This window comes from Gambusia affinis, linkage group LG16 (genome assembly GCF_019740435.1).
Source record: "Gambusia affinis linkage group LG16, SWU_Gaff_1.0, whole genome shotgun sequence".
NCBI classification, from domain to species: Eukaryota; Metazoa; Chordata; class Actinopteri; order Cyprinodontiformes; family Poeciliidae; genus Gambusia; species Gambusia affinis.
In genome coordinates, this window is record NC_057883.1 from 13,910,566 (window position 1) to 13,932,637 (window position 22,072).

Consider the following 22,072-nt stretch of genomic DNA (forward strand, 5'->3'; position numbering starts at 1 on the left):
TACCGCGCTGCAACGAATCAGACTGACAAAGTTAGATGTGGAGCAGGCGGGTAGGGCAACCCATTGACATACATTCTCCAGATGGAAAATTGGAGATTTACTCCGGTCCTCTCCCCCCCCCCTTTCTCTCTCTTACTCTCTCCCTGCCCACCTCCCCCACCATTTAATCAGACTTAGTAGAGCCAGCTCATTCCTAAACGTGAGCGAACTGTTTTGTATTCTGCTCAGAGTAAAAGCTTCATTTTTCCAACGGTTTAAGTCATTGCAGAAGAAGTACAGGAGAATCAAGCCATGACTGTTTCCCAGAGGCTATCTTTCTAATAAATCTTCTTTATTCTTTCGAAGCAGCTCATTTATTTTCACTGTAACACATTCTACCATCAAACACTGTAAAAAAGAAAAAAAAATAGTGAAACAAGCCTTTTTCATTGCTGGAATGCTGATTTTTTGGTTTCTCTCTCTCTCTCTCTCTCTGCTCTAAATCCTCTCTTCAGTCCTCCTCTATGTTGTTACAGGAAGGACCCTGGTGATTCCTAAGATTCCAGCTTGGAAAACACAGGAATATTTTTCCACTGGGGTTTTTCATATATCAGCATGTCTACACTAAAAACATAGAGTGGTTGTTTTAACGCTGTGAGCACAGGCGATTGTTGTGCAGCCAAATAAACACCCAGAAAATATAAGATGGCGTCATCCAGCCTTTCAGCTTGATATCGCACCAAGGATTGAACAGGATCTCAAGAATGATAATGCTGCATCGGGAGAGTAGGCGATTTGCTAATCTAACGCCTTTGAAGGGCTGGCATGCTGGGCCTTTTGCTTTTTCAGAGCTGCAAGTTTGTATGAAGTGGGGCTTTTTTTTCTCACACTTGTTAAAATTTAATACCAACTCTCTCTTTGTGAGCATTAGCCAATGTAAACACATTAGGACTCAGCATCATCAAAGCATGGCTTGTTAAAAGGGTGTTTAACTTGATACTTTACTGCAGACCACCCTAAAGTGCTGAAAGCCCAGTAAGGTCAGCTGTGGTCTGTCTTTCAGCAGGACGCAGTGTATCATCTTACATTTTGACGTGTGATTCATACTGACATGACCTGCTCCAGTACCGCATAAACTTCTCCTTTTCAGGCCTCAGAAGAAATCAAACCTGTACTTTTCACTTCTTGGCACGATCACAAACCTGCCCAGATATGGCCGTCCACCTGAGCAGACAGACTGCTCAAGGAGAGTGAGGCAGTCAAGAAGCCCAAAGTACATCTGCAGAAGTTGCAAGTTCAGATGGGAAAAAACTCTCGATAGAAAATCTCGCTCTTATTTTGCAATGTTTCTTTCCACGTTTTGGAAGCTGAACCATTGTTACCAACTGAGATACTTTGTCAATGTATTCTATGAGGAGCAATTATCTGAACAATGAACAGGTGAGTCTAATTAGCTGAATGAGCTGCAGCTGTGAAGGGGGCATAAACTGAAACACATAGTAGGAGATGGCTAGAAATGACAAAGACTAAATATATAAACCTTAAAATAAAGCATAAGAACAAGATAAGTATAGGAAAACAACAGCAAACACCACAAAACACTATAAAGTTAGGTTTTTATAGAGGGATTTTCTGAAAAAAAACATGGAAAAGTAGTCAAAGAGGTTGGAAAAGTCTTTAAATCACTGTCAATTTGACCAAAAGCAAAGAAAGACTTATCAATTTCAGAAGTAGGCACACAAAGAGAATGAAGGCTGGCAGGTAAAAAGAACCCTTCCACCTGTTTTCTTATGCAAGTTTTATCTTATTAATATTGCACCGCATTATGTTGTTACCCGCCACACTGTTATTGATTTCCTTTACAACTTCTGCAATGTTAGTTGCTGTCACAAAGGTGATATTAGGATTTCTGACTCGACCTGATATTTATCGACCACTCGCTCCTCGCCCCCGCCTTTCTCTCTGCCCTTGCTGCTCTGCCACATATTTTTTTTCTCCATCTTTCTCTCTGCCAGCTGTCAGTGTTGGCAGAGTGCCACACAGACTCTCAGTGTTCGACCAATGACAGATGCAGGAGCACTCAAGCAAGAAGGCAAAGAAGCTAAAATTGAAAGAGAATATATAATTCAGAGCAAGAGGCGACAAAAGAAAAACAAGGCAATGAGGGAAAACAACAAACTGACAGGTGTCAAAAAGGGAGAGGGTGCTGAATTAGACTACATCTACTAATCACAACCAAATGGGCAGGGTTATGAGGAGATGGAAAAACGAGATAGAGTGGAGCACTTTCAGCGTCAGGTATCAGCGCACCTTTATTTTTACATTTCCACTCGCAGCTTTGCACATGGCCCATATGTAACAGCTTCCAACAAAGTAATCTGCTGGAAAGTGCTACAACTCATTTTCTTGTAAGATTGCGTCACTGATAGGCCACATCTGTGTGGCATTTAAGTTGTGTTGCCCTTTTTCCCCAGACTTATTAAAATTCCAGAGCCCATTCTTGAACCGCTGACACTGGGCGATTACTTGGACCAGAGCTTGGCTCTTTCCCTTCTAGCTCCTACACAAAGTGGACGAGTAATTTCTGTTTTTGATAGAGTGATTTGTCACCCATATTGTGTATACCTATCAAGTGTCAGAGCTCCATTACAGATCTACAAAACTACCCTCAGAGGACAAGAGAGTTTCTGGAACGGCACCAAAAGGAGAACAATTAGAAACATGTTGGGTGACAAATTTTGGATTAAAGAGACTTTGTTTTCCTACTAGTTTTTCAGCAGCTTAGACACCTTCTTTCACATATTTTGCAAGTGATGTCGCCTCCTTAAAAAATGCAAAACACAACACAAGTTTGCATGTTTGTCCATCTTTGCTTTGTATGACATTTCCCTCAAAAAAGAGTTTCATGCTTTAGATCTGTAGGGTAAGTGACTCCCTGAACACATTTAATCACAGATGACAAGCTCATGAACTTGGCCAAGGTTCTGCAACAGCCAAACAAAGGCACAAGCAAACAAACTAATGAGCCAGTAACAAAGCCCCTACTAACCCAGACCCCACCCTCCTCTTCACCTCGGCTGTTCTGCCTTCATGGTATTGTTTTTCTCCCCCACTTTCTTTGTCTCGTCTTCTACCCCCATCTGTTGTGTGCGTGCGTGTGTGTGTGTGTGTGGACACGGCCACACGTAGCTAATTCACTTCCTTGGACACCATCTGCTGTGAGACTTTCTACAGTAAACTGAGCCTGGGTGGCTGTCTCAGGGTGGGACGAGGCTGCGTTGTCACCTGTTCAGCACACCGCCTTCTGCCGACTCAAATCGTTTTTCACTGGACGTTCCACTCGGATCGACGTGGAGAGTGTGACGAAAAGGATGTTTGTCAAACATTAGCACTCCAGTTATCGGATTTCTGCAGCCTTAATGACCACCTTATGTCTCGCAGTGCTCTCGCAAATTAAGTAATTAGTTTAGTTGAAGAGCAAAATGCTGCTGCATGAAGTCAGATTGAAGCGATAGTCTCTGATCCAGTCAGCCTTAAGGTAAATGTAATAAAACTTCAGCATGTCATCTATCATAAATGTGTAATTAATATTTCTTTTCCTCCCGGACAATTACACTAAAATGAGTGGTTAATAGTTATTAACCCATAAACGGAATTGAGTTTATCATTACTCAAACATCTATCTTTAAACTTAAACAGAGACACATAATAGAGAATATTGCAAACCTTTTTCACTACATTCTTACACAAAATCAGAATAAATGTGTCGTGTTTCAGGCCAGTTGTTGTAGGATTGTCAATGTTATTTCTATTTGCTAATGCCAGAATGACGAGAAATGTTTTCTGATAACTTTTATTATTTTTAAATATAAATTCAGTGAAACTACTTAGGGAAGTCCAGGTGATGTAATGACTTTATAGGCTTCTATCTGGGTTAAAATCCATTCATTTGAGTTACTAACAGCAACATCTTGGGTCAAAGTAAAAGGACAAAAGAAATCAGGCAGAATATTTGAAAAGAATTTGGACCTCAAATCTGGTTCATCTTTGGGTACAATTCCCAGATTCCTGCAGGGGCCACGTTAATCAGCAAATCAACTCATTCATCATGAGAATGTTTAGCCATCATACCACTCAGAAAGAAAACATGTTCCACGTCCCCAAGATTAAGGTTTTTTGGTGAATATCAACAATGAAACAAAAGAAAAATACTTTCTGAAGCTTAAAAGAGTTACTTTTTCCCACAAGAACATAAACTTCTACATACTTCCTCCAAACCAAAGCATATCGGTATTTAACATGTTTCGTCAGCGCACCCAAGACCTTAATCAATACTTCAATTTCAGAAAGGTTTATAGAGAAATTAAGACTAACCTCACATTATTTCTTGGGGTGTAAATTATGACTCAGCTTCCTAATCTGCTAACATGATTGCCAAAGATTTCAGTAATAATTGTATCAGCCTCTCAAGGGAGTTAATATCAGCAGAAAGCCCATTTTAATTACAAATCTCTGAAGATGATTTTTCAGCCAGCTTCAAGAGGCTGTGAGTCGCTTTATAAATGTCAGTCGATTGAACTGCCTATTAACAACAATGGAATGCTTGCAGAAGACTTATGATGGTGCCAGCCATTGTTTCAGAGAAAACCATATTTGAGTTTCAGCCTGAAGTCTGTGGACAAGTTTTAAAAGGAATTGGTTTTGAAGGAATGGTTTGTAATCGGTAAAGCAGCACCAACCCTGAAAAACTCAACGGATGTGTTCCAGTGCATTGTGGAGAGAAATAGCCTGGCTCTGTGCATTTTTCACTCCCATTTCCAAACAGATCCATTTCTTTTTCCCCTCTCTCTCTCTCTTTCTCTCACTCTTTGTCCCTTTCTCCCTCTTTCTCTCTTTGTCTGCCTTTTCGACCCCTCAGCTCTCCACCCCTCAGCAGAGTTGGATTTCTCCGCAGCTCAGGCTGGCTTCTGCCATCTGTGCCTTGTGCTTTGACCCTTTTCCGTGGCTCAGGAAGTGAAAAATCAAAACTCTGTTGAGGTCTCGGGCAAGGACTGCATCGTTGCCTTACTGGCTGACCTACACTGGCTGTTGAGCGGACAGCTGGGTGAGGAAAACAGAGTCATTTCCCTGCGAATGCATTGGTACAGGACAGGACGGACAATGCAGAGGATTGTAGCCTGTGCTGATTTACTGAGCAGAAAGAAATAAGGGTGACAAATGTATGTATGCACACAGTAGCAGCTGGAGTTTGCAGCTGTTGACACTGCTGCATAAGAAGCTTGTGTGTCTGCAAATATAACCCAGTGGCAGTGTTCCTTCAGAATAAGACTGTCTGCTGAAAATCTTCCAGCAAATACCTTTTCTCTATCCTTCGTTCCTCCCTCTTGTGGTATTGTAAATTGCTCTTGTCTAAGCAAACCATCACTGGATTATACTTTCTTCTGCTTAATCCTGTTTAAAAGGTCCACCTGAGTGCAATTTATTAGGTGCATCTATACGTGATAAAGACAAACTGCTGGACCAGAACGGGGATTTAAGTGACTTTGAATGTAGCATACTTGGTGCCAGACTGGCTGCTCTTATTATTTCAGAAACTGCTGATCTGCTGGTACTTTTAGCCACAAACATCTCTTGAGTTTACTGAGAAAGGGTCCAAAAAATAATCCTGCAGGTTGTGTGAGTGAAAATGTTCCGCTGAGTTTGTGGAATACCATCTCTAAATGTACAACACATCAACCAGGGAAGCAGATGAACTACAACAGCAGAAGACCACATCAAGTGCCACTCGTGTCAGCTAAGAGCAGGTAACTAAGGCCACATATTTCCCAGAACTTAACAATAAGAGATTGTAAAACATTTCCCTCTGAGTCTCAGTTTCTGCAGCACATTCAGATCGTCTGAAATTGTAATAAGCAGAATGAGAACATAAATCCCTGCAGCTTATGTATCAACAGGTCAGGATGGTGACATAATAGTGTGGATGATATTTTGAAAACCATTTGTCCCCTCAGTACCAACTGATCACTAAATGTGCCACCCATAGCCGAGTATTGTTGCTCACCATATCCTTTAATTCATGGCCATTCCTGAAGAAACTAAAGAGGCAAAACAAACAAGAGCCTTGAGTCATCCCTCTATTGTTTATGCTTCACATCCGAGCAACTAGAAATGTATCTAAAAATGTTTACTACAACATTTTGGTTTACTATTAAGTTCAGGTCCTGCTTCACTGGAAAAACTGATGGCTTCTTGAAAATGCAAATTGGTATGCTGCGCAGATCTCACTGTATCAAGGCAGACAAAAGCATTTATATGTGTGAGTCCTTTTTGGATATGGGCTGCTTTTATTTGTGTTTTTCACTCCTACCAATGGCATGAACTTTTGTAATTTCAGGATTTGTAATAAAAATATTTTAATAGATCCTTGGTTCTAGCTGCCTTTAGTGGTACTCAGAATAAATGCTTGTTTCACTTATTTTCAAAGTAAACTAGGTTTAGGCTTCTCTGATTACATCACAAGATGGTGCTGGCATTTGACACCGGTTACTACAGATGAAAACAGCGACACTGCAATTATAGTATTGTGTGAGAAATATTTATTAAAAACATTTGTGTACACAGAATGAAAGCATAGTAGATCCTCTTTTTAAATCACGTAAGTGGTTGTATTGTGTCAGTGACACTTATACTGAGATTTACCAGGCGAATCTAGAGATGGAACATTTGCCTCCTACCACTGCTGCTTTGTTCCACATACTTCTGAAGTCCAAACTTAGATCTTGGGTAATTTTTTTTTAGCTAAAGATGACAGCATAGAAGTGTAGTTGTGAGTTATTTAGCAAGATACTTATCGTCAACATTCCTTCACTTATCACAAAGTTTTAAATGAAAGGTTTCCATATTGGATTTTGAGTTAAAAAGTGTTTAGAAACCTCCCACGTTTTCATGTAGAAGTCCCACTACTAATTCTTTGTTAATTTTTACAACTTATAACTTGTACAACTGAGTAACAAAATGCTATGACTTTGTGTAAAAAGCTTGTGACCCTCTACAGATTTGTACACAAATTTGGAAAATGGGTCTCTCCCTTGCAGTGATGGCACTTAACTAACTTAAACAGTTATGGAGAATAGAGTCACCACTGTTTGCTTTTTCTGTCCGCTGAGAGAAAGTGTAGAAAAGAACACGTGGTTGAGTGAGTTGTAACTCATTCACTGTGCAATCGAACTCATGCTCATTTAGTCCAATCAGTACTTATAGAGAATCAATCTACAACTGATGCAGCACTCACTAAATCCCATCCGTGTCGGGGATGACAGGACAAACGTATGATGTGGCTCTCCTAGCATGATAAATGGAAAGATTCATCTGACAGGCGCTGACTGGGTCCAGCCTGTCTGAGCATGATGTCTGATTTTCTCCAGAGAGTTGGGGTGAGGGTTGATGGGCTGGGTGTTGATGTGTTTCTGGTGTGGTGAGTTCGGAGTCAGGGGAAAGCTAAAGTAGAGGGATGGTCTCCATCTGTCAGCCGGGCCCACTCTAAAGTGGCCATCAGTCAGGATTGATTAGCCACAAGCCCATTAGCCCCTTGGCTTTTTCTCTCTTTTTGCTCAGTTTTTCCCCTTTTTTACCACCACATTTTGTTTTTCATCCAAATAAGTATTTCTGAATTATTTGTACCTTTAAATTGTTCTTGCATAGCCCCACATCTACTCATGTGTTAGCTGTTATTTGTTTTATCTTGGCCTACTGTGGAAATCTTCAAGACCTTCAACTGTCTTGTTTTATGCCCCCTCCTGGGCTCTCTGGTACCATCACATCTTCTTTAACTCCACTATCTGCCCTCTCATCTGTTTTCATACCAACTAATGTAACTGTCAGGCTTGCATCAGTATTAGGGAAAACCCAGTGAGTCACAACCACCCCGTTGAGATGATTTACTGGCACAAAGAGACAATCGCTGTGTGAATCCATTTAGGCTGGAGTCCTGGGAACTACAGGGATATGTAGTGGTATGGGAGAAACTGGAGGGGTGGAGGATATTTATGTTAGCTGTTTTTGGAGTTACTGCTTTGGCACAATATTTATTTCAATATACATACATTTTACAGTAAGAAAGTTAAGATATAAAAACTGTTCAGGTACAGCCATTGCAAGGCTTTGTTTAGGTGTGATTCTTCTTTATCCAGGAAGTTAAGTCAGGTCTGTGAAAACAACAATAACTTCTGGTTCACTGACCTAGTAATAACTGCAGCATGACTTAAAAATATTCATGAACCTTAAACCCTTTCAGATTTATTTGTGTTCAAATGTTTGTTTGTTTTTTTTCATTTGAATAATATATCCAAAGTACATGATGGCAAAGAGGAAGAAAGAAGTTGCATGGTTTTCAGAGTTTTTCAACTAAAAGTGAAAGGTTGAAGTCCAGATCAAGACTTTGAGACACAATAACTGATGAATATGATTTAATCTAAACTATTCCCTTGTTGGTCAGCCTTTATGTTTAGGTTGTCTTTTGTCACACCCAAGCTGTGGATCTTTTCAGCTTCTCCTGAGTTTCCAGTGACGTCTTTTTAAGCCTTCTCCACATCTACAAAACACAACTAAACTCTGTCAAGTTTAAGATCAACAGCCACATTGCTCTTTCTAAGTCTGAGGTTCAACAGGCTGCCAGAACCTCTGAGCAAAACACAAACGGTGTGCTTTCCCTTAGAGTCTTAAAGTGTGATCCCTCAATAGTCACCACACTTTCCAGTCTTTTTTCTTGAGCATTGGGACCACCTATCCAATCTGACACTCAGCAGAAGTTGTCCCAGTCCTTTATGAGGCATTAAAATGTCAAAACCAGTGGAATGAAATGAGAAAGACAGGATGTTTAGAGAAATAAAGGTGACCTAGTCCTCATACAGACTTCTGGACTGGGCTAAAAGCCGTCCTGTGGCCACGTGGCCTTGATGACATACAAGCTGGGTGACAGCATGAGAAGAGCCCTGTGATAAATCAACAAAGTACGGATTGAGTGCTAGCCATGTTGACTGCTTTTCCAGAGTGCTGACAGCAATCATTCTATTTAAGTAGATGCTCTTCACAAGCAGGCAAGACGAAGCAGTAGAGCACCACACATGCTGTCCACTTTCTACCGTCTGCTGTTTGGTTGATGGAGGAAGAAGTGTACTTCTGAGAAATCAGAAGCTGGTATTTTCGGGGAAGACTACAAGGAATTTATACATGTAGACCCAACATCCCTGTATCTCTGCAATCACCAAAAAGTTCTAACATTATGAACAACATATTCAGTAGAAACCAAACTGATATGACAACAGCTATACTCTACTGAACTTTTGAACCAGACTTAATTTATTTATATATAAATTTAAACGAGTCAGATGTTATAATCTATGAAAGTGGTCTTGATCACTTTTGGCCAATATCATACAGTCAGAGAAAAAAGTCTGGACACCCTATAAGATATTGTGTGTTTAATAAATTTTCTAATATAAATTTAAGCAATATATATCACCAATGAAACCAAGCAAATCAAAATGAAGAAACTGCTTTCTAAAATGTTATTTAACAAAAACAACATAATTTCTTGTGAGGAATAAATTTGTACATCCTCAAATTTATTTTCCTTTCAAATTGCTGAAATCAGGAGTCTCTAAAGAATTTTAATTCAGATATTTCTTGTGTGGAAAACAGCCAATATGTGAGTATATTCAAAACAGCTGCCTACATGGCCAGGTGCGGATGCCTACACAGTTTCACCACAAGAGGAGAATGCAAGATGCTACAGAAAATCTCTAAAAGCCCTAAATGTCATTGCAGGATCTATAATAGGGTATGTCTCCAGTTAATGTAAAAGTACATGTCTGTAAAATCTGACTGCACATGTTTAACATTTGGAAGTGTGGAAGGAGGTAGCCTTAGTTAAAAATCTTATAAACAAATCCATGAATATAGGCAAAGTTAAGTATAATCCTGGTACAATGTTCTTTGGACAGATGAGTCTACAACTGAGTTATGTGGACACCACAACAGAGGACATGTTTAGCATAAACCACATATACTATTCCTAGAAAACAATCTCATACCACAACATCCCACATGGGTTTGGGGATGTTTAGGAATGTTTTAAAGTAGCCGGATCTAACCAACTCACTCTTTTGGAATCCAGCATCTTCGTTGAGAGAAAATTGTAAAAAATAAAAAATAAATTTGAAATAAATCTGAAGCAGAACTGAAACTTATGTAACAGTGACCCAAAACATACCAGTACATTCTCCAAGAACTGACTAAAAGCTAATAAAATGGAAAGTTCTAAGCATAGTCAAATCAAAGATATTTATCCTTTTCAGATACTGTGGGCTGACTTGAAACCAGCTGTGCATGCAAGCAACCCCTCAATCATCTTATACCTGATGTTAAAAGTGGGTAAATCTTCCTTAGATTGGTGTCAAAGACTGGTGGAGCGATACAAGAAATATCTCACCAAGTTATATTATTCAAAAGTGATAACACTAGTTATTATAGCCTAAGCTTATTTGACTACTTCCTGCACTATGAAACACATTTTTATTAATATTTTTTGTTTTTTGTTTGTTTAATGAGTGCAATTGAATCACTTGCTTTTGAGAGTTGGATACAAAATAAGATGAGACACCAACAAAGATTTTTTTTTTTTGTTGAACAACAATTGTAAGGATTTCCTATTTTTCCCGTGACTGTGCCTATACACTTTAAAGCTTTGCACACAGACTTTGGGCAGTGACTTATATCAAGTAGTGGCAGTCTGACTTTCCTTGTGTGGAGCAGAGCAACTGGGCATCTCCTGTCTACTTGTGCAGACTCAGACCCAGTCGAGGCTTCCTTCATTAAGAAGTGGAGGTGGAGGAAAGAAAGGAATGGAGAAACAGACAGAAAATCAATATATCCACACCACTACTGAGTGTACTCATTTCCTATCTGTGTGGCCAATTTTTAATCACAGACATAAAACCAAGGGCACCCGTGTGGGACAGCCCTTACCTATTTCATTCCCTCTAGCAGTGAGGAGATAAATTAAAACATCAGTACTAGAGTTTTTGCACCACAGGAAGCAACAAAGAGTCCTGGTATGACTCAGGGGGCAAAAAATAAAGATCAAAGTAAATGCTTTTACCTTGAGCCTTTTATTTTTGTACTTTTGTTTCACTCTCACCTTGTCCAGCGTTACAGACTTGTCGCAACATCAAATTAATTTAATGATATCATCTTCGCTCTCTCATTAACCCCCCACTGAATGTGTCATAAAGCAGACAGTAAGGACGCAACATTAGAGTTTGCAAAAGGAGCAAAAGAATAAGAAGTGAGAAGCATACATAAGAAGGAGGAATGGCTTTCTATTGATATGACTGCATACTAGCCAACCAAAAACTGACAGTAATTTGGATCAGAGTAAGGTTATATTGTTACAATGGCCCTTTAGTGATTGTAGTGAGCTGTTGGCTGCAGCCACAAACAGTCTGTAACTTCAAAGGGGTCCCTTAGGGATAATGTGGCATGTCCTTCCTTTAAATGCAGCATGAAGATTGCTTGGCCTTGGGCTTAGCCTCATTCACACCTTTCCTTTTCTTCACCTCTTTCACCTGCTTTGCATGTTTTAGGCCAAAATGACAATGAGAAGAATTTTCAGTAATATCTTACTGAGAAGTATCTCCATTCATTACTATTTTTTTTAAAGCCACAGTTTTCCCTTTGTTTTAATTAATATTCCTGGAAACAACACTCTGTGAAGAGCCAATTTCTTAAACATCAAACTTTTGAAGAGTCAGACCTTTCATTTTCTCATCAAAGTTATTTCTGACTCTGCTGGAGAGAGAACACACAATCATTGCTCTTAAATTTCAAGCATGTTGGAGGTAAAACTATAATAGGTTCAATTTTACCTACTGATTTAAAGTAGGAACTGAGGCAGACAATGAGATTTCTTTGTGAAAAAACAATTAAAAGCAGCCTAAATGTTTCTTGCTCTTCCTTTTTTAAACCAATGTTACTGACCACAAACCACAATGTTATACGCTTCAGTCTGCCACAAGAATGTTTGCAAAAGTTCGTCAACCTCTTGGGAAAACTTCAAATCACATTGCTGCTCACTGGGGTTGTCACTCACTAAACCCTTGTCAAAACAGTATCTCCTCAATTACACACAAAATAAACTAGTGTAACACCAGCAAAAATATTGAATCTGCTCCCAAATGTAAGGAATCTTCGTCAGATTTAATTATTCCCTCAAACTGAGATGTTTCTCAGTGTTACATACAGTGTTACAACATCTATCTGGTTACATTGTAATATGTCTTCATTCTGGCCCAACTATAGATGCATATTCAGGATTGTGCAATTTGCACAACTGAATGAAATCAATGGAAAGAAAGAAATACCTGAGAAAAGACAAATTGAGCCAAAAATTAGTTGTAATTTATTTTGAAAAGAAAAAAAGATAGCAAAGCTATAGAGAAATATATATAATATTACAATAAGTATTCACTCACCCATTCCAATAACTGAATTTATTCAAATTTAGGTGTTGAATTTGGGTGTTTAAGTCATGTCCTTCCTTACAGTTGTATGGAATCCAATACACAGGCAAGCAAGCTGCTTCTACAGACATTGAATGACTCACTCCCAGGAGCTCAGTGAAATCTAGTGTAGTATTGTGTAAAGGTACGACTTTTACAGTAAGTCGATTCATGAAACGTCCTCATCTTTAAATCTTCAACAGTTTCATGGAAAATATTTGGAATGACTGCAACACAACTACACAGTGGCAGGCCGCGTGAAATCAAAGACCTGTGTCAATAGATGCTAATGCGAAAACGTCACCAGACATGCATATAAAAGCTTCAACATAATGGGTTTCTATAGACAAGTAGCTTCTTGCAAATCTAACACGACCACCACTGGACTCTAGAGCAGATGCTACTTGTTTAGCATTATGAATCATCCCTATTTGTTTTGAAATCCAATAATTGTGTTTTGTTCTGGCAGTTACCAGAGGCACAGTACTTGCCTGACTCCATTCAGTGTGCAGAGGCATTTATTGTGTGGAACTCTTTTTCTGGAGCTGTGGTCAACCCCTTATTTCCTCTAAAATGAACTCTTGATGTTCCTGCATTAAAAAAAAAACAACAAAAAAAACATGCTGGACCTTTATGTTCCCAGCTTTGAACGAACAGTTTTTGAGATGCCCCAACTCAGAAGAAGAGTTTTGGGATGAATTACAACAGAAACTTTCTTGCCCATCACCAGTGTTTGACCTCACAAATGCACTCTAGAATCAAAAACATTTTAAAAAAATGATCTTAAAAACAATCCTAAGCCTTGTTGAAATACTTCACAGAAGGGTTAAAGTTGCTTTAACTGTATTAAAATGCTAATATAACTTTATCATAGTAACAAAGATGTTGCTGGGATGAGTAAATGGAAACAAACATAGCAAAGGTCTCTTTTGAAAGTCTAGCATTTTATCCCGTGAATGTAAACATTTCCCATTTGAGTTGTTTTAAATTGCTAAATGCTCGCTTTGACTGACCATCTCCCAATCTTCCTCCAAACTCACTAAAATGTGAAATTACCTTCTTCAGGAAAAGGAAATATTGCTGATAATAAAGTCAAAATAACACTTTTAAAATTACATTTTCCTCTCCCACTTAATCTTTCAAAGTTCAAACCACAAAGGTGCTCCTGAGCCTTATGCAAGCCAAAATCTCTGCAGCCAGTTCTGTCTGCTGAAAGGCCAGTGGAGCCTGTGTCAAAAGTAGTTTCTTCTGAAGATGAACAGAAGACGTCCTTCTCGCAATCCCATTCAACCTCAAATGGCATTTTTTTAATGTGGAGAAGTAGAGCATTAGTGCATGTCCATTGAAATGGACCAACTATCACACCCAAGCCGTATTCTGATATTGTGAAATTACACATGTTGACACGCTGCAACTCTGCATACTATACCGTCAAACCGAGGTCTCATTCTGGTTGTATTGTATTGAAAAAGCTTAGAGATAAAAGATATCTTATCCACACTGTGAGATAAAAAAGACTACTGCAATCACTTCAAGAGAAGTAGGCATCAATAGAAATACCAGCCATCAAAGAGAGCCATTTAAGAATCCTAAAGCTCATCTCTCCCCAAGCTTAGCCTTTATCTAAAATATCTTCCATTACATACAAATGTATTATAATAATATCATTTTGCCTGTTTGCTATCCAAAAATAAGAGATACATTTTTGAATTAATAGTAGCTGAATAATTTTTGAAGAAAATTGCATTGTGACTTGACCCAGTACAGTTCGGAAATGAGAAGGGGAGGTTTGAGATTTAATGCAGCGTAAGCCTTCTCAATGGGATTACATTCTAAAAACGATCAAACGTGATTGCGTTGACATGCTGTGGACGGGACTCATTTCTCTGGCTTTCATCCCGCCGTTAAGTATCCCACAAAATCCACCATGTTACACAATTGAAGGAAATCATACGGGATGGTCTTAATAATACTGCATTTCTGTGGCTGCATGTCAGGCCAGAATGGAGACTGTCTTTTGAGAAGAGTAGCTCTGCTGGAGGAGAAAACATAAGCTTGTCATGCAGCTTTTTCTTGCTTCATTAAATCTGCAGACGTGCCCTACTTTCTTCTTCCTCCTCCTTTGGACTCCGGTGCTAGTGAGCAGATTTGGTGGAGGATGAGAGTGGGGGTGTTTCATTAAATATCCATACACCCTGAGCCTTTTCTGCAGTGCTACTCGAGAGGCAGGAGGCGCGACGCACATTAAATGTCTCCGTGAAATCCTGCCCTTTGGATTGCTTTTCTGTCCTGTTGTGGCTCAGACATCCAGCTTGCTCCCCTCTATCATCACAAACACACTGATAAGCTTGTCCTTCGAACCTCCCCCATCCTCTTACTTCCCCTGCAGTCCTCCCTGCTTTGACATTGAGCAGCAGAGGATTCCTTCATCCTTGCCACACCCACCTGCCTCCCCTAACTCCTTTTTACCTCCCCCCTTAACACTCATTTTACTCTCATTCAATCCTGTTTCCCTCTTCTCCATCACAGTCAAACACTTTTGAAACACTGTTGCCTTCTTGAAATCACAGTGTAGGCTGGTGCGGCACCAGTTCAACTTAAACTCCACAGATACAAAGTAATGTGTTGATTGTCCGAGCTGCTCTTAAATTATTCACAGTGTAGCTACAAAGACCTTTCACTCTAATTATGAAACACTTCTGATAGAATTTTTTTTCTGGGATTTTCTGTGAAAGAGTTTTACAATTTTGAGAAGAAAAGATCTGAAAATGTTGCACATCTAAGACCAGACTAACTTGTTGGTCAGTAAGACCTCAGGTCAATTCACCCCATTTTTAATCCCATGTGCTGCCTTTGGGTCTTCCAATCAACATTTCATACCCTGAAATCAATTAGAACAATTTTTCACCTCTGCATTCCCACCATTTGTGCTCACCCAATCCTACTTTGTTTGGGCCTAGTTCCACAACTAGTAGAAAATGTTTTAATTTTTACCATTCAACGACTTGATTAATCTTTTCCCTTACTCTTCTCTTCCATTATTCACCCTCCTACCTGCTCCAGATTTCAGTTTTTAAAAGTTTCTTCTTAGAACAGATTCTAAATTACTTTCCATCCATTGAAAACTAGCAGTGATGTATGTGATTAGTTGAATAAAATATCAAACAGATAAATATTCTTCTTAAAATATTTCAAAGTGTCTAATTTATTATTCAATATATTAATTAAATTGGTGAAGCTAATTAAAATTTGAATTATACATATAAACGTCCATCCATTCCTAGGTGATATCAGCTTATCCTTGCAGGGTCGCAGGAGGCTGGAGCCTATCAAGGGTGAGGAGATGAATACCTAGGATATGTCTCATATAAATGTTGGATTATTTTCTGGGGATTTTTGTTTGCTTATGCATATTGTCCATTCTCTGCTTGAACCATTTTAAACTTTATAGGTGTGGTTTAATGAACTTGTACAAAATTTCAAAATGTATGTAATGACCATCATTCAGAAACATCACGTTTGTTTTTACTCAATTTACGGAAATAAAAACTGTAATGAAACTGTAATGATGTCAGTTTCAACATGAACATTTTCTAAGAAAAGTGAAATAATTAATATTTGAAGTCAATGCCATGGTTAGGCATTCTGTCAGTAGGAATGGGCCTAAATTCCAAAAGAGCTTCTGGAAAAATACCTGAATCATTTGACCCAAATGATACAGTTCAAAGGCAAAGCTCACAGATACTAATGTAATGTGTGGAAACTTCTGAATTTGAAGCAAGTAGCAAACAATTATCCAAAAACTCGATTATTATTCTGATATTTAGCATTTGTAAATAAAGTTGGTGATTCTAACTGACACAAAACAGGAAACGTTTCATCGAATTCAGTTAAAATCAAATTTTAATCGAAGACTTTTAATATGATGTATGTAAACCTATTTCAAAGCACATATTTGGGAAAAAGATGCTTGTTGTAAGCATTTCCTAAGTAATTATTTTTGAAAATATGAGGATAAACTTCACAATCAGTGAAGCAGTGAAAATAACCAAATACATTTGATCCCAGATTTGATTCTCCACTATTGCTTCAGGTACTTTGTATTTCAAAGTTGTTGGAAAGCATTTTGTGAAACTGTAGAAGGACCACAATTAGAACAGCAGACGTCAAATTAGTGAGAGACTGTCCGCACTGAAGATTATGATCAATCCTCCTCTGTGTTCTGCCAGAAGAGTTGGTGCTGCAGACTGCGTAGTTGCAAGCCTATTTCCATTGGTATCTAGAAAAAATTCATCATTCTGATGACAAAATGAGAATTTGAAATGAGCAACGACTGGAGTGGCTTCTCATAAATGTTTTACAGCACAGCTCTTCCAAATAGTTAATCATAAAAGTAGAGTTTTATTATGGCTGATATATATATATTTTTTTTATCACCAAACAGATAAAAAGTTTATTGTGAAGTGTGCCAAAAAACTCAGGTGTTCCAGACAGTTCATAATTTAATAGTAACTTGCTTGAGGGCTTTTAAAAACTTTAGGTAACTGTAAAAAAAAAAGAAGAAAAAAATCTGGTTTTGATGAATGTCACATCTTGTGAAAGTTTTATGTGAAGTTTTATCTCAGATTACTATCAGTAAGGATAAAGTATAGGTAAGTGGCATGCCAGAAAAGCAACAAACCGCCCTGTTCTGTTGTATATTTAGCATCCAAGAAGACAGGTTTACTGTTTTAAAGAATCAATTAAAACAGAGCCAGAGACACAGTGCTTAACAGAGACCATCCATCATACACCAGCAGGACTTGGCAGTAAACAGGCTACGTGACAAGACCAGAGAGATGAAGAAACCTGCTCATTTCTGGAAGAATGAATCTGCTGCAGGCAAGAAGAGTACAACTGCAGTCAATATTGTTTCACAGCAAGTCACAGCAAAAGCATGTGAAGAATGATACCAAGGAATTCTCAAATCAGCAGTACCGTATATTTCTTCAGTCCTCTCAATAATCAGCCTACAACATGAAAAACTGTTTACACCCATTTTTCTGTTTTCAATGCTCCTTATTATTTTTTATGTAGCTTAATGGAGCTCAACATTAAAAGTAAGAGAGTAAGATTTACATAACTTTGAAAGTATACACATTGTATTCTATGCCATCTCAGATGAAATTCAGTCACATAAAATGAAAAGGCTTTATTCAAGTATGTTGGAATTTTTCTGAATTTGCTCTTCCAGTATAGTGTTCATTGAAGCAAAAAATTCCCCTTCAAATTTGTGTTTCGGTTTCATTTAAATTTGGAAATTTGTATCTTTCCAAGCTTTTGTCATTAAATAATTGCACCACTGGTGATTCACTGTAAGTTTTTGTTACTGCATTCATTGGAGTATCAGTGACTTATCTGTGCTTAGAAAATGTGATGATGTGTCAAGTAATTCATAAGCACTGATGTTTGTTTCAAAACCTTCTTGCGACAAGCTGGCAACCCTCAGTCTTTCAGGAGAACTTCCCCAAATGCAGCCACCAGCTTGAATCAAGCTGAATCAGAGCCAATTTGCAACGTAGACAAAAGCACAAAGCTCACATCGCCCGGTGCCAACCGGTTTCTGTCACCAGGCAAACCAGCCAGCATGAGGCTGTAAACTGCTCTGCGTAGCTTTGGCATGGTGTTTGCTTGGATATGTGTGAGATATGATTGTCCAATTTGATAAGATTTCAAGCTCCTTCTTGTCCAAAGCCAGTCAGAAGGCATGTTGATGTGATAACTATGACACACAATGACTAAAAGGTCCATTTATAAACTTAACCAAACTGCCACATTTTGTGATTTCCAAGGAAATCTCTTCCATTGTTACACAACTCCTGAAGATGAATATATTTTTTTTTTATTTAGGTTTTGTTTTACACTTCTAGTGGAAAATTGTAGGAAAATGAAAGCAGAAAGAGGAAGTGATTTTCTTCCATTACTACAGGGATATTTTGGGGTTTTGTACAATAGGTGTCAGAAAATCCCCTAACTACTCCTGCATGCCCTGTGACTTAAGTGAAATATATTAACAACAACTGATAAAATCTCTAAAAAGTCCATAGAAAATTACTTTTTTCTTTATCAGATGAGTGGAAAGTTATAAGGACAGTGAGCAAAGACTTGCTAAACTAAATTCCCCAAATCCCAAGCCCTCCTTTCTGAAGAATCGTTTCAGCGGCAAAATTGTGCTTCTGTTAGAATGATGTATGGTGTACCATTTTCATTCAAAAAATCATAATGTTTAAAGCTAACATTATGAGTTTTTTACTACTTTTTTGGTATTTATCTTTTGCATTGGTGCCCACTGTTTTGTGTTTCGCTTAGGCACATTGAATCTACAGAGTGCTTCACCATTATTGGAATTTGTCAATGAAGACATGTAAAAATCTTTACAGAGTGATCTGTTTTTAATTCTTCCTTATCCTCCTCCTCAGTGTGTGTCGGCAAGATAAACTTGGGCATTTGGCACAATAGAAGCTGGTTAATTACCCATTCAGTTAAGTCAGGTGTGTGACAACAGAAAAACATGTGCTGAAGATTTTGTCCTGAACCACTAAACTGCTTTATCTAAATATGTTTTTGTAAGATGGGTTCCATCTTGGTGTATTTTAAACAGCCCCAATGATGTTTGATTGTTATTTTACAATTGTACCAATACATATCACAACCCTTTCAATTTAGACATTTCCTTTATGAATAGAATCGCATGTAAATTTATCATTTAATCTAAAACATAGGCATCACTGAAGGTCAAAGGCTTTTCCAGATGATTAAGACGGGGAGAAGTGGTGTCTAGTCAATCTCCTGGGGCAGTTTGTAGAAAGGATTCCAGTTAGTCAAAGTTTATTAACCACAGTTTCAAACTCAAGTGATTTGTCAGTGTCAGTAAAGGGAAGCTTGGTTCTTCTGTCTGAACAAAAAAGGTCAAAAGAATTGAACTAAAAACAGGGTGTTAGCTGATAAACAGCTTTTCTCCAGATGCTGGGTTGGTGATTAACTTCGTCAAGAAGATGAAACAACATCTGCTGACTTATATAGTACAGCCAATAAACATGGTGACAGTTAAGACTAATATTGGCTATTTTTACTTAACACATGAAAGCTCAGTAGCTGTATAATTATGCATCAGGTTTGATCAAATTAGTACAGTGCCATGGAAAAAAGTCAGTTAGTTTGGGTAGATGTTCACCTTAATGAAGGACAATGAGTCCAAAGATACTCCCAGCAGGGCAATAGATGAAAACATATTTATATGTTAGAATAGTACAGTCAAACTACAAATCCAAATTGAATTCAACATTTATGATTCGACTTAAATATATGAAATTACTAAGCTCTGGGTTATTTGCAAAGAGCAATGGGCAAAAATATGAAAAACATGTAAAACCTTTATTTTAAAATCATTTTCCCCCATAATCCTTAGTTATGGTATGATTCAATTTGCTGGTCTCCAGATAGGCTCCCTTTGCCACTTTTCCACCTCTCAGATCATTAACCAAGGGACTGGAGCAGCTGTGACTGAGGTAATTTAGATAATTAAAAGAAAGGTCAAATCAAGTCATACAGACAAAGCAGTGTGAAATAAATTTAGAATATAGTGCAGTGTGATAAGTTCTAAACCACAATCAGTTATTTGTTAAACTATATCTGATATATCTACATGTATATCTACATAAATCAAAAATTATGTGTTGTGTTTCAAGAGTAATTCTTTAGTCCACAAACAAGTTGTTTGGTGAATATCATCACTTTAGTGTGACTGTAACTGTACCAATCAGAGTAAACAAGTAGGATGTTGCTTTACACTCATCCCAGTGTCTCTCTCTTCTCTGTTACTGGTTAAGCTCCATGCGCTGATGTCACCTTTGGGCACGACTTTGTGATCTTTGGACCCGATCAGCAATTTTGCCATGGCTGACCAATCGGCTTGGAGGGTTTTGACCCCATTTGATTGTGTCATGCAGCAGGGAATGCAAACAAGTGGACTCTTGGTGTGTGTGTGAGCTGTCCTGGACCATTGTTATAGAGCTCCACTGTTGTCTGGGCAGCAGAAACAGGCTGCCAGCTGGGACTCTGTTGATTTTCACTGGACAAACTGTAGGCTTAGTGCACTCACTGGTGGCTAAATGAGAATCCACCCTGGTGCTATTTGTTGTGGCCACCACCCACTACGACCTTTTCAGTTTCACACATCTCCCTTCTTTATAATGTTCCCGATGCAACAATTTCCAAGAAAAGGAATCATCTGATCTCCACATATGCACTGGAACTTTGAGTCACTGCTGAGTGTGCCACTTCCTGTCTCGAGGTTCTCTTGCACAAACATGAGTCCCTTGCTCAGCAGAGATGCAAACAGCATGTGATGACACACTTTTGAAGTCACCAGCGGTACAAAATAATGAAAAATAATGTCACACCTCAAGTGTCTTTAAGATTCATACTGATGATATAGCTTAACCTAAAGCGTGGACCTACTAGGGCACAACACTTCTCAGGCTACACTGTTTATCTAACAGCTGCTTTTACACTCAGTGCCCTGTGTGCCTCTGACTAAACAAACCTGAAGAGGAAACTGGCTTACTGATGCAACCAAATGACAGGGGGAGGGCTCAGGGAAAGCCTTGCATAGATTTAAAAAAAAACATGTGTCATTTGTGGTAAGTACAAATCTACATACAGTTACCACCACACTTTGGTTCTCTTGCTTGCCCTGGGTTATTTGAGGTAAGTTTAAATAAGAAAATAAAAATACTTTCTGACAAACCTTGTGGTTTCTCCTCATTTACTTTAAAGACTTATCTCTCTGACAAATTGCTCTTGATGAGGAACATAAATTACAGAAGATTCATCACTGTATTACACTGACAGTAAGGATTTGCAGATGTTTTAGAACTGGTATGTGGTATGAATCTGAACACTGATCATTTTTAAGCCATTATCTGTTTTGTTGTCCTGGATTGAAGTTACTGTCTGCCTTCCTTTTAACTTTGAGGAACATTAATCTAAATCTTTCAAACAATTGTTTTAGATAAAAGAAGCATGCTTAATACATTGCTTTGCAAGCATCGAATTCAAACTCCATTGAACTTGTATCATGTTACAGCCACAAACTGCAACCTACTAGGATTTTATATGACAGACCAACCAAATGTTAGGAATGATTGTGAAGGGGAAGGTAAAAGGATCCGTTTTACAGAATTTTATGCAATTTTTTTTTGTAAAGAGTGGCAGACATTTGTATAAAGCCCGCTTTAATTTGACACCCTAAATAAACACTGCTTTAAATTGCCATATAGCAGAGTCTGACAGTGTGTAATTTGATCTCTTCATAAATCCAGTGGTTCAGCCAAGAACTCAGAGCACTGTTAGAGAACACTAGTAAACAAATATCATAATGCAGACCTGGAAACACCAAGAAGCAGCCAGGAGGGAGAAAGGAGAACGTGGTGGAGATGCTGAAGGCAGGGTAAGGTCATAAAGCAACATTTGTTTCACTCATTATAAAATGAAAA